Below are 11076 nucleotides of genomic sequence, written 5' to 3'. Positions count from 1 at the left end.
CGGTTATATCTTGGTGCAGCTGTATAACACTGAAGACTAAAAGAAGTTTACAACAGCAAGAAAAATGAAAAGCCAATTTACTTGCAAAGGGTATGATAATTACAGTGAGAGAATTCTCATCAGTGACATAGAAAATAAAAGGCAATGGAATGATATATTCAAAATTGTGAGAGAACATAACTGTTAATCTCAGCTCAGCTATCGTGAAATAAATATGCTTGCTGACTGATAAATACTGAGAATTTTTTTACCTTCAACAGATCCTCACTAAAGGTACTTCTAAAAGGATGTACTTCAGGAACAAGAAAGCTGTTCTCAAAAGAAAAGTGTGAGATGTGATAAGAAATTGTGAGCAAAGAAAAAAACTGAATAAAAATACTAGACAAGAATAATGTGTAACATGAGAAGAGAGGATCCTAACTCACATTTCAGGTTAATTATAGTTTTCAAGGTAACAGAATATGAAACTAGACTTCCTGGGCTTGAATCTCAGTCTCGTGAATTGATATCTTTGAAACCCTGGCAAATTTCTTAACTTCTGAGACCTTAAGTGACTTGTTATAAGTTAAGTGCATGGAACAGTCCTTAACAAATAGGCAATCAATAAACATTTTTTTTGAGATTATAAGGTTCCTGGAATTGTTTAGAGAAAAGTTGACATGTGAATTACCTTTAGACATGAACCAAGTACGAGAGTCAAAAATAGAAGCATAATTACTAAAAATACAGATATAGAGGTTATACTTTTCTCATCACAGTGAAAGAGAGGGAAAAGTCCCTAGTTAATCCAAAATCAGACGTAAAAGTAACGAAAAAAGCAGCTTATAAAAATAGAACATCTTGAAAATTCTTGAAACATATGGTGGTAGACATTTACTTAAGAAAAAGAGATATAAGAAAATATATGTGAATCTGCTCATTTGTGCAAAAGAAATATGGGAAGGATAAACTAGACATGAAAGAGGTTGGTGGGAAAGGAGTCCTCAAGCACACATGGAAGATTGTGGAAAATTTAACATCAAGCAAGTCTCAATAAATTTCAAAGAACTGATAATATATTGATCACATTTGCTGAGTAGGAAGAAGCTATAACCAATTTTATGAATAAAAAGAGGAACATAAATAAGATAAAGTAGAAATTTAAACATAGCAGAATACTATCAACAACTCTATGCCAATGGTTTTACAAATTTAGATTAAAAGGATAAAACCCTAGAAAAAATATAATTTACTAGAAGAAATGAAAGACTTGAATAGTCTTAAACTATTGCAGTAATGAAGTAATTGAAACAGTAGTTAAAATCTTCCCATAGAAATGAATAACCCAACTAAAAATATGGGCAAAGGATCTGCATAGACATTTCTCCAAAGAAGACATAGAAATGCTGAGCAGGTATATGAGAAAAAAATTCGCCTGTAATCCCAGCACTTTTGGAGGCTGCGGTGGGTGGATCACCTAAGGTCAGGAGTTTGAGACCAGCCTGGCCAACATGGTAAAACCCCATCTCTACTAAAAATACAAAAATTAACCGGGCGTGGTGGTGTGCACCTGTAATCCCAGCTACTTGGGAGGCTAAGGCAAGATAATTGTTTGAACCCAGGAGGCAGAGGTTGCAGTGAGTGAGATCACGCCATTGCACTCCAGCCTGGGCAACAGAGCTAGACTTCATCTCAAGAAAAAAAAATGCTCAACATCACTAATCACCAGGGATGAATGCTGTGTTCTCACATAGCAGAAGAAATGGAAGGGCCAGGCAGCGCTCTGAAACTTCTTTTATTATCCATTCATGAGGGTGGAGTACTTACGACTTAATCACTTTTTCAGACGCCCCATCTCTTAATACCATCACCTTAAAGTTTAAGTTCCTACATATGTACTTTTGGAGGGCCACATACATTCAAATCATAGCAGTATGTGAGGAATGTAATGGATATGTTAATTAGCTTGATTTAGCCATTCCACATGTATATATAATCAAAATATCATGTTTTACACTCTAAATATATACAATTTTTGTCAATTAGAAACATCTTTCCACAGAGAAAACATTGATAGTTTTGCAGAAAATTTCTATGAGTTTTTTAAAGAACAGATAAAATATTTGTTATTTTATAGAATAGAAGAAGAAAGGATACTGCCCAATTTGTTCTATAAAGCTAGCATAACTTTCAGAACAAAACCAGGAACACATTATGAGAAAGAAAAATTATAGGCTCATGTTGCTGGTGAATATGAATACAATAATCTTAAATATTAGCAAATTGAATCAAACATTGTATCAAAAATAGCACATAGTAATCAAGTTGGATTTATTTTAGATATGCAAGGATGGTTTAATATTAGAAAATCCATTATACATTAAAAGAGAAAAATCCATTTGATCATATCAAAGCTTGAAGAAAAAGCCTTCATCATTAAAAATAAACACTTAGAAAATAGAAATGGTAGATAACTTCTTTATCCTGATAAAAATATTTATTAAATACCTAGTGCAAACATCATGTTAAATGGGGAAACATTTGTAGTTCCTTTAAAATCAGAAATGAGACAAGTATGCACATTGCTACCACTTGTATTCTACATTGCATTGTCTTCTTACCAAGACAGTATAAGAAGACGTGAAAGAGACAATGGAAGCATAAAGATCGTCTTTGACCAACAGAATGTGGTAGAACTGACTTTCTGGGACTTTCAAGCCTAGGCCTTAAGATAATTGTCTACTTTTGTTTTCTGCCTCTAGAAGTCTAGCCGCCATGTAAAATGTCCAGCTCCCTTGCTGGAGAGACCCTATAGTGAGATTATGTGGAGAGGCCACATGGACAGGGAAATGCACTGAAATTGTAGGAACTGAGAACTTCAGCCAACAAGAACCAAGGCCCCACAAGGATGACCCCGGTTTGCTGTTTCAGCAAGTCCCCAGCCATTTCAGCTATCCTAGCTGAGGCTGCAGACATGCAAGTAAAGATACCTTCTTGGGCATCCTGGCCCCACAGACATCTGGTAGGAAGGAGATAAGCTAGCCTACTTTGCTGTGCCCTGTCCAAATACTGACCCACAGACTCATGAGCAAGATAAGATTGTGATTGTTTTAAGCCACTAAGTCTTGAAGTAGTTATTACAGATATTGGAGACACCAGGTGTCTAACTTCATACACGGTTCTCTCAAGCTCTGTGATAGTACGTGTATGGTATGTGTGTGTGTATGCCTATGTATTTCTGTATCTGTCTATCTAGATATGTATCTATATGAGTGAGAAATGTTTAAGGCCTTTTATATGAACCCTTGCTATAGAAAAGTTTTCATTTAGTTGACAATTTGTATGGCATAATAAGGATAGTGTCAGATAGATGCCAAGGTGAGCCCCAATGATTCCCATCTCCTAGTGTTCACACTCTTGTGTAATCTCCTCCCCTTAAGGGTAGGCAGGACTTATGGCTTGCTTCCAACAAAATGTAAAAAGATGATGGAATGTTATTCCAGTGATTAGGTTATGCTATGTTGTAAAGATGATGGGACATCATCCTGTAATTATCTTACATTATATCAGACTCCATCTTAGTAGACTGGAGCTAGAGATTCTCCTTTCTGGATGAATAAACAGCCACATTGAGAAAGCTCATGTGTCAAAGACCTTTAGGCAGCCTCTAGGACCTGAAACGGACCCCCAGTCAATTGCCAGCAAAAAGTCAGTGCCCTCAGTCATACAGTCACAAGGAAATGAAGCCTACCAACAACTGGAAGAGCTGGGAAATGGATTCTTCCCTGAGTCAAGCCTCCAGATGAGAATGTAGCCTTGTGAGTCCCTGAGCAGAGGATCCACACAAGCTGTGCCTAAACTCCTGACCCATGGAAACTACAAGATAATAAGTGGGGTTTTTTTTTTAACTGTCTTATAGGAGTAGTGAATGTGTGTGGTTTTTTAAGCCACTAAATTTGTGGTAATTTGTCACATAGCAGTAGAACACAAATACGGGAAAATTTGTCTTTTTGGGGTAAGTATTGATGGAGCATTGCCTAGGCAAATAAAAGAGGTTGTAATTCAAATAGCACAACATCATTCACAGAATATAGTTGGTGGTCATCAACATGCCTTTTGATTTTCACTCAGGATTAGAGAAAATAGTGCAAATAAATACAAATTCATTGCAATAGTGAACGCATGGATTTATTTCTGGGTTCTCTACTCTGTTCCATTGGTCTATATACCTGTTTTTATGCCAGAGCCAGGCTGTTTTGGTTACTATAGGTTTGTAGTATAATTTGAAATCAGGCAATATGATGCCTCCAGCTTTGTTCTTTTCGCTCAGGATTGCTTTGGCTATTCTGACTCCAGATCTGAAGCCATACTTTGTGGCTCCATATAACTCTTAGGATTATTTCTTCTATTTCTGTGAAGAATGTCATTGGTATTTTGCTAGGGATTGCATTGAATCTGTAGATTGCTTTGAGTAGTATTGACATTTTAACAATATTGATTCCTCAAATCCTTGAATACGAAACATCTTTCCATTTTTTTGTGTCCTCTTCAATTTCTTTCATCAATGTTTTATAGTTTTTATTGTAGAGATCTTTCACTTATTTGGCTAAGTTTATTCCTAGGTATTTTATTTTATTTGTAGCTGTTGTAAATGGGATTACTTTCTTGGTTTCTTTCTCAGATTGTTCACTGTTGGCATATAGAAATGCTACTAATTTTTGTACGTTGACTTTAGATCCTGTAACTTTCCTGAATTTGTTTATCAGTTCTAGTTGTTTTTTTGGTGAAGAGTAGGCTTTTCTAAATATAATATTTTTACCTTTTCTGAAGGGCTTATTTTGAACAATTCAAAGGTGTTATTTGAACAACTCATAAAACTGTGTCTTTCAGTTCCTCCCTTAAGTGCTCCCTCAGCATGGTAATTCACCTCAAAAAACATAAATCTAACTTCAAACAGCAGTATTGGAGTTTATTGGAGCCTTCTGGGCACAGAGTGAATTCCTTGGCAAATTCTTCCCCCATAGCTCCCAGCAAAACATCCCCCAAATCCTTCTGCATAGCTTTCTCTCTCAAGTCACACACTAAGCTACATTTTCCCCCTCATCTCTTTTACTTAACTGCTCCTCAAAACACTGCCCACCTCTCTTTCATCCTCTTTCTGCTGCCTTTTAGTTGAGTCTTTTCTTCAAGAAAAGCTTATGCTGCCACTTTGGTAAATCATTCTGCTCCCTTTTCTCTTCCTTAATTTTGGAGCTTTACCTATTAGCCCTGGCAACACATAAAATCATCCATGTGCAGTCACAGAATTGTCCTCAAAAGGCAACTGAGGGAGACACCATGGATAGAGACATTTGAAAATTTCCCCCCATGTATTGGGGTACTGTAGAGAAGTAGACTGAATAGGATATATATATATATATATCTCCTATGTGTGCATATATATTTACATATTTACATATATATAATATATATTCACATAAAGAGATTGATTATGAGGAATTAGCTCAAGTGATTATGAAGGCTAAGATAAACTGAGATCTGTGGCCAGTACACTGGAGGCCCAGGAGAGCTGATTTTGTAGTTCTAGTGCAAATACCAGCATGCTTAAGATCCAAGAAGAGTTGATGTTTCAATTTGAGTCTGAAGGCAGGAATAAAATGATGTCCCAGCTTGCAGGCAGTTAGGGAGGAAGAATTCCCCCTTATTCACTTCAGGGTCAGCTTTTTGTTCTATTCAGGCCTTCAGTGGGTTAGATGAGACCCACTCCTGTTGGGAAGGCTGGTCTGCTTTACTCAGTTTACTGATTCAAATGTTAATCTCAGGCTGGGCGCGGTGGCTCACACCTATAATCCTAGCACTTTGGAAGGCCGAGGCGGGCAGATCACTTGAGGCCAGGAGTTCAAAACCAGCCTGGCCAATGTGGTGAAACCCTGCCTCTACTAAAAATACAAAAAAATTAGCAGGCCTAATGGGTGCCTGTAATCCCAGCTACTTGGGAGGCTGAGGCAGGAGAATTGCTTGAACCCAGGTGGCGGAAGTTGCAGTGAGCTGACATCGTGCCATCGCACTGCAGCCTGGGCGACAGAGCGAGACTCCATCTCACAAAAACAAACAAACAAACAAACAAATGTTAATCTCATCCAGAAACACCCTCACAGACATATACCTAGAATCAGTTTGACCAAATGTCTGGGCCCCCTGTGGACCAGTCAAATTAACACGTAAAATTAACCATCATTCCTCATCACATTTGCCTGTCTCACACAGTTCTTTATAATATGGGCCAGCTTTCTAGGCTCATTTCTTCTCATTTCCCTTCCCTCCTTTCTTGCTCCTTTCACAGCAGGCTATTTGTTCCCACGTCCTGCAGTAGACTCTTGCCTTGCAACTTCTCTCCCCTTCAAACACTGTGTGGCCTTAAGATTTAGCTGAAATGTCACTTCCTCTGTGAAGTGTTCCTTGACTCCTCCCCATTAGACAGAATTGCTGTCTCTTTTCTGCATCACCAGCATTCTGTGTGACTCTCAGTCATGTACTGATCACAGATGCCTTGTGTTTTATTTATGTCTGTGTCTGTGTCTGACATGTTTGTGTTCTCTGAGTGATCTCCTAACAGTTGAGAATGTGGTCAAAGTGGTTAGAAGGATAAATGTCATATATGCATAGAAATGACATCAATAATTATATTTGGTATGCCAACAACTAGTTTCTCTTCATCTATAAAGACACTTTAGTTGGACTTAGTTTAGTTTTTAAGTAGAAATGTTAGTAATAATACACATGGCTAAAACATAAAGTCCTTATTAACATGTTGGGTAGTACTCTATAAATGTTTTGCATATATGACTTTATTTAATCATCACATTAACACTATGAAGTAAGTCATAATAACCCCACCGTACACGTGAGAACACTGAGGTAGAGAGGAGTAACATAGCTTAGCAAGGTCACAAAGCATGTAGGTGTGGAACAGGAGTTTGTACCCAGGCATAAGTGTGTAATACCCATATAGTCAATGGGGAGAGGCAGAGGTCTGTGAAGTTCCCAGGAGGAAAGCTGCACATCTATGCCCTATGCCATCTATTATACAGAGTCTTGGTTCCCCATACCCCTACATAGCATAGCATTCTTTTTTTTTTTTTTTTTTTTTTTTTGAGATGGATCTTGCTCTGTCATCCAGGCTGGAGTACAGTGATGCGATCTCGGCTTGCTGAACCTCTCCCTCCTGGATTCAAGTTATTCTCCTGCCTCAGCCTCCTGAGTAGCTGGGATTATAGGCATGTGCCACCACGCCTGGCTAATTTTTGTATTTTTAGTAGAGATGGGCCATGTTGGCCAGGCTGGTCTCAAACTCCTGACCTCAGGTGATCCACACTACTCAGCCTCCCAAAGTGCTGGGGTTATAGGCATTAGTCACCGCACCCAGCTTTTCTTTGTACTGTTGCTGAACAACAAAGGTGTTTCTTCATTCCTTTTCTCCTCCATTTTCTCTCCTTAGAAATGCTGCTATTATGACACAACTCTTTCTGGAAAAGCACCATCAGGAACCACATGCATTCCCAGCCTGGTTTTTGTTACCAGATCTGCTTTCCACGTATGCTTCTCACAGTGAGCGTGAAGTTATGGTGACTGGCCTGTGACTCTGCTTGGTGGTTGGTGCTGCCAACCTAGGGATTAAACAATAAAGAGCCAATTGTATATTTCAGGGTTATTATACCATTTAATCAGGATTTTAAAAAATTGTATAGAGTAATGGAATCTGTAAATGTATTTATAATTAATGCTATTTTTATTTCAATGAAGTAAAAAAAATTGTGTGAATTATCAAGGGAGAAATATCTTAATTTTTCCTCTCTAGGAATGAGCAATTTTCCATCCAGAGTCTCTCTTCCCCAAACAGAAAGAAAAAAATCACTATAATTTTCTCTTAGAAAAAAATGGGAATTAGTTAATTCAATATATTTCTATACTAAAAACTAAATAAAAACAAAATAACTAAACAGTAGGATATTACCGGCATTACCATACATAAATAACTTCAGTGTTTTTAAGTTTCATACATGGCAATGTAACTAAAAACTGCTGAAATGAAGTAAATATTCTTATAATTTAATTCCCTTCTTAGGAATATTCTTACCAGAATCTTGTAAAATGTACTATTGTACAGATGGCCAGAACATTTACCTTGGAGGAAAATGATCGTCAGTATCTAAGTAGCTACTGCCTATAAATCATGGTATTTTTAGAGCAAAATCACAGTTCTTTCACAGTTTTTGATTAGCAAATGAGATTAAAGAAAATAACTTCACCTCTCACAAAGCTCTTTTGATGGAAGAGTGCATAAATCGAGCATTTAAATGTAAGAATGTGGGAGTTTTCAAGAGGATTCCTTGGTACCAGGCCTATCCATATGCGGCAGTGTTTGGAGCCAAGAAGCTGAATGTTTTGTGAAAGTTTTGCTTTGTGGGACCATCATGGCTTTGAGTAGCAAGTCACCTATTATGAAACAGCTTGGGGAAGGCTTCCAGAGAAAATATGAGAAATCTGCTATGCATTTAGAAATGCTCTTTTTCAGACATGGAAGGGACATTACTTGCAAAACTAAAATATTTTGGAAGAGAAATCATTGGCTCATATCCACTGAATTAGGACGTTTCAAGAGTCCTTACCCTGGTTGGCATAGAGAATAACTTCTATTTCACATTAGCTTGATATCCCAACCAAAAAAATTTTTTTTCTTCTGCTTTTTAAATTATTTTTTGGTGACTTAACTTGTCAATTCAGACTATTTTGAAAAATTAAAAATTGAAGCTGTCAAATTGGAATAAGTTTCTGGGGCCAAATTTAGATCGACCTTGGGCAAGTCATTTACCTTTTTGGGTCTGGGATTTTTTTTTCTCCCTGCTGTGTTTAAATAAGTTGGACTGGATCTCAGATTTGCTGGACTGGCAAAAGCGGATGTGTCCTTGGCTATAGGAGTAGAAGGTGATGTAGTAATTTTAAGTGCTTTATCTTTAACTATTAAAGACTTGCTTTCTTAACCAGAAAGTTAGGATGGTGATATCTATTTGTTAAGAATTTGATCATGGAATGAACAACAATGATAGATGTGCAAATTATTACTTCTTTGTGCGTTTCTTTTCCCAGAGATCATAGGTACAAGCCTGCCTCTAATTATATGTCATTTAGATGTGGCACTTTCATTAGAGGATGTCAAGGTGTTTTGCAAACATTAGTTAAGACTTAAATCTCCCTGTGAGTGATTATGATTATTTTCCTGGCACATAGAGCAACAAACTGAGACACAAAACACTTTAGAATCTTCCCAAGATTACCTTCCTGAACACTGCCATTAAGAACCACATGGACTGTTTGTAAGTTACTTGCTCTAACCTGCAGCACTATATAGTCACTTGGTAGAAGTCAACTAAGGAATTTTTGAAAGAAGGCCAGTCAGCCTTGGTGCCATTGGCTAAAGTTCTCAGACATGTCGAAATGCTTGTCTTCTATGCAGAAGTGGAGGCAATCCCATCAAAGTGAGGGAGGGACAGTTACCATGAGACTGACTGGCTCTGTCTTCTTTTCAGAAGCTGAAGGCTTCATTCCCACCTGGCACCTGGCACCTGGGTAGATTCTGTGGCATTAGGTGGAATTCGTAAAGGCAGTGTTTCTGAAGAATGGAGATGCCCTCCAAGGTATTACTGTGGATACACTGGAGGGTCCAGGGTCTAAGGGAGCAGGCTAAGGGTTTGATAAATGGTACCTATGCTGCCTAATTTCACTCTTCACAAAAGCACAAGAGATAGATGTCACCCTGGAGAGTGCTGTAGTAATCCCTAAATACCTTATAGGATTACTGAACCCTACTTTTACAGGTTCTCTCTGTTGTTCTTTTTTTCTTTCTTTCTTTTTTAAGAGATGGTGTTCCTCTAAGTTGTCTAGACTGACCTCGAACTCCTGGGCTCAAGCAATCCTCCCACTTCAGCCTCCTAAGTAACTGGGACTACAGTTTCACGCCACTGGCCCTGCATCACTGGTTCTTAATACGGGGAGATTTTGCTTTTATGACTGTCCACTTGGTGTCATGTGGAGAAATGACTGACAGACAAAAAATACTAGTTGCAGTAGAATTTATTTATTCATTCATCTTCTTTCACTGCCTCACTCCTAGACCACTGCCTCATTGGTTTTCTCATTTTCAGTTATTCCTTCTTCAGTCCATCCTGTGCATAACAGCCAAATAAGTTTATAAAGCACTGCTTTCTGTGGCACATCTCCTAAAAGTCTCCTATGGCTCTTCATTGTACAACAATATCAACAATAACAGCAACACAACAGCAACTAATATTAGCCAAGCCTTCAATTATGAGTAGACATTGCACTAAGGGCTTTACATATTATAAACATTTCTGCATAACTTTGAAGATTCCATTAAAATTGGATCTGCTCTTCCCATCTCTTTGGTGTCGACCACAGAAGCGACAAGATGAAGGGAATGTCATTGTTGGGAAAGCGTCACAAGAAGATGCGCATGTTGTGCCACCACTGCAGCTCCAAGGCCTACCACCTTCAGAAGTCAACCTGTGGCAAACGTGGCTACCCTGCCAAGCGCAAGAGGAAGTGTAACTGGGGTGCCAAGGCGAAAAGACGAAATAGCACTGGGACTGGTCGAATGAGGCACCTAAAAATTGTATATCTCAGATTCAAGCATTGATTCCATGAAGGAACAACACATAAACCAAGGAGGACAGCTGTTGCAGCATCCAGTTCATCTTAAGAATTTCAATGATTTGGGTGGGTGCAGTGGCTCATGCCTGTAATCCCAGCACTTTGGGAAGCTGAGGCAGGCAAATCAAGAGGTCAGGAGTTCGAGACCAGCCTGGCCAACATGGTGAAACTCTGTCTCTACTAAAAATACAAAAAATTGGCTCGGTGTCGTGGCGGATGCCTGTAATCCCAGCTACTCAGGAGGTGGAGGCAGGAGAATCTCTTGAACCCAGGAGGCGGAGGTTGCAGTGAGCTGAGATCTCGCCACTGCACTCCAGCCCAGGTGACAGCACAAGACTCCATCTCAAAAAAAAAAAAAAAAAAAAAAGA

This window comes from Gorilla gorilla, chromosome 15, assembly GCF_029281585.2.
Source record: "Gorilla gorilla gorilla isolate KB3781 chromosome 15, NHGRI_mGorGor1-v2.1_pri, whole genome shotgun sequence".
Lineage (NCBI taxonomy): Eukaryota > Metazoa > Chordata > Mammalia > Primates > Hominidae > Gorilla > Gorilla gorilla.
This window is presented reverse-complemented; position numbering follows the sequence as displayed.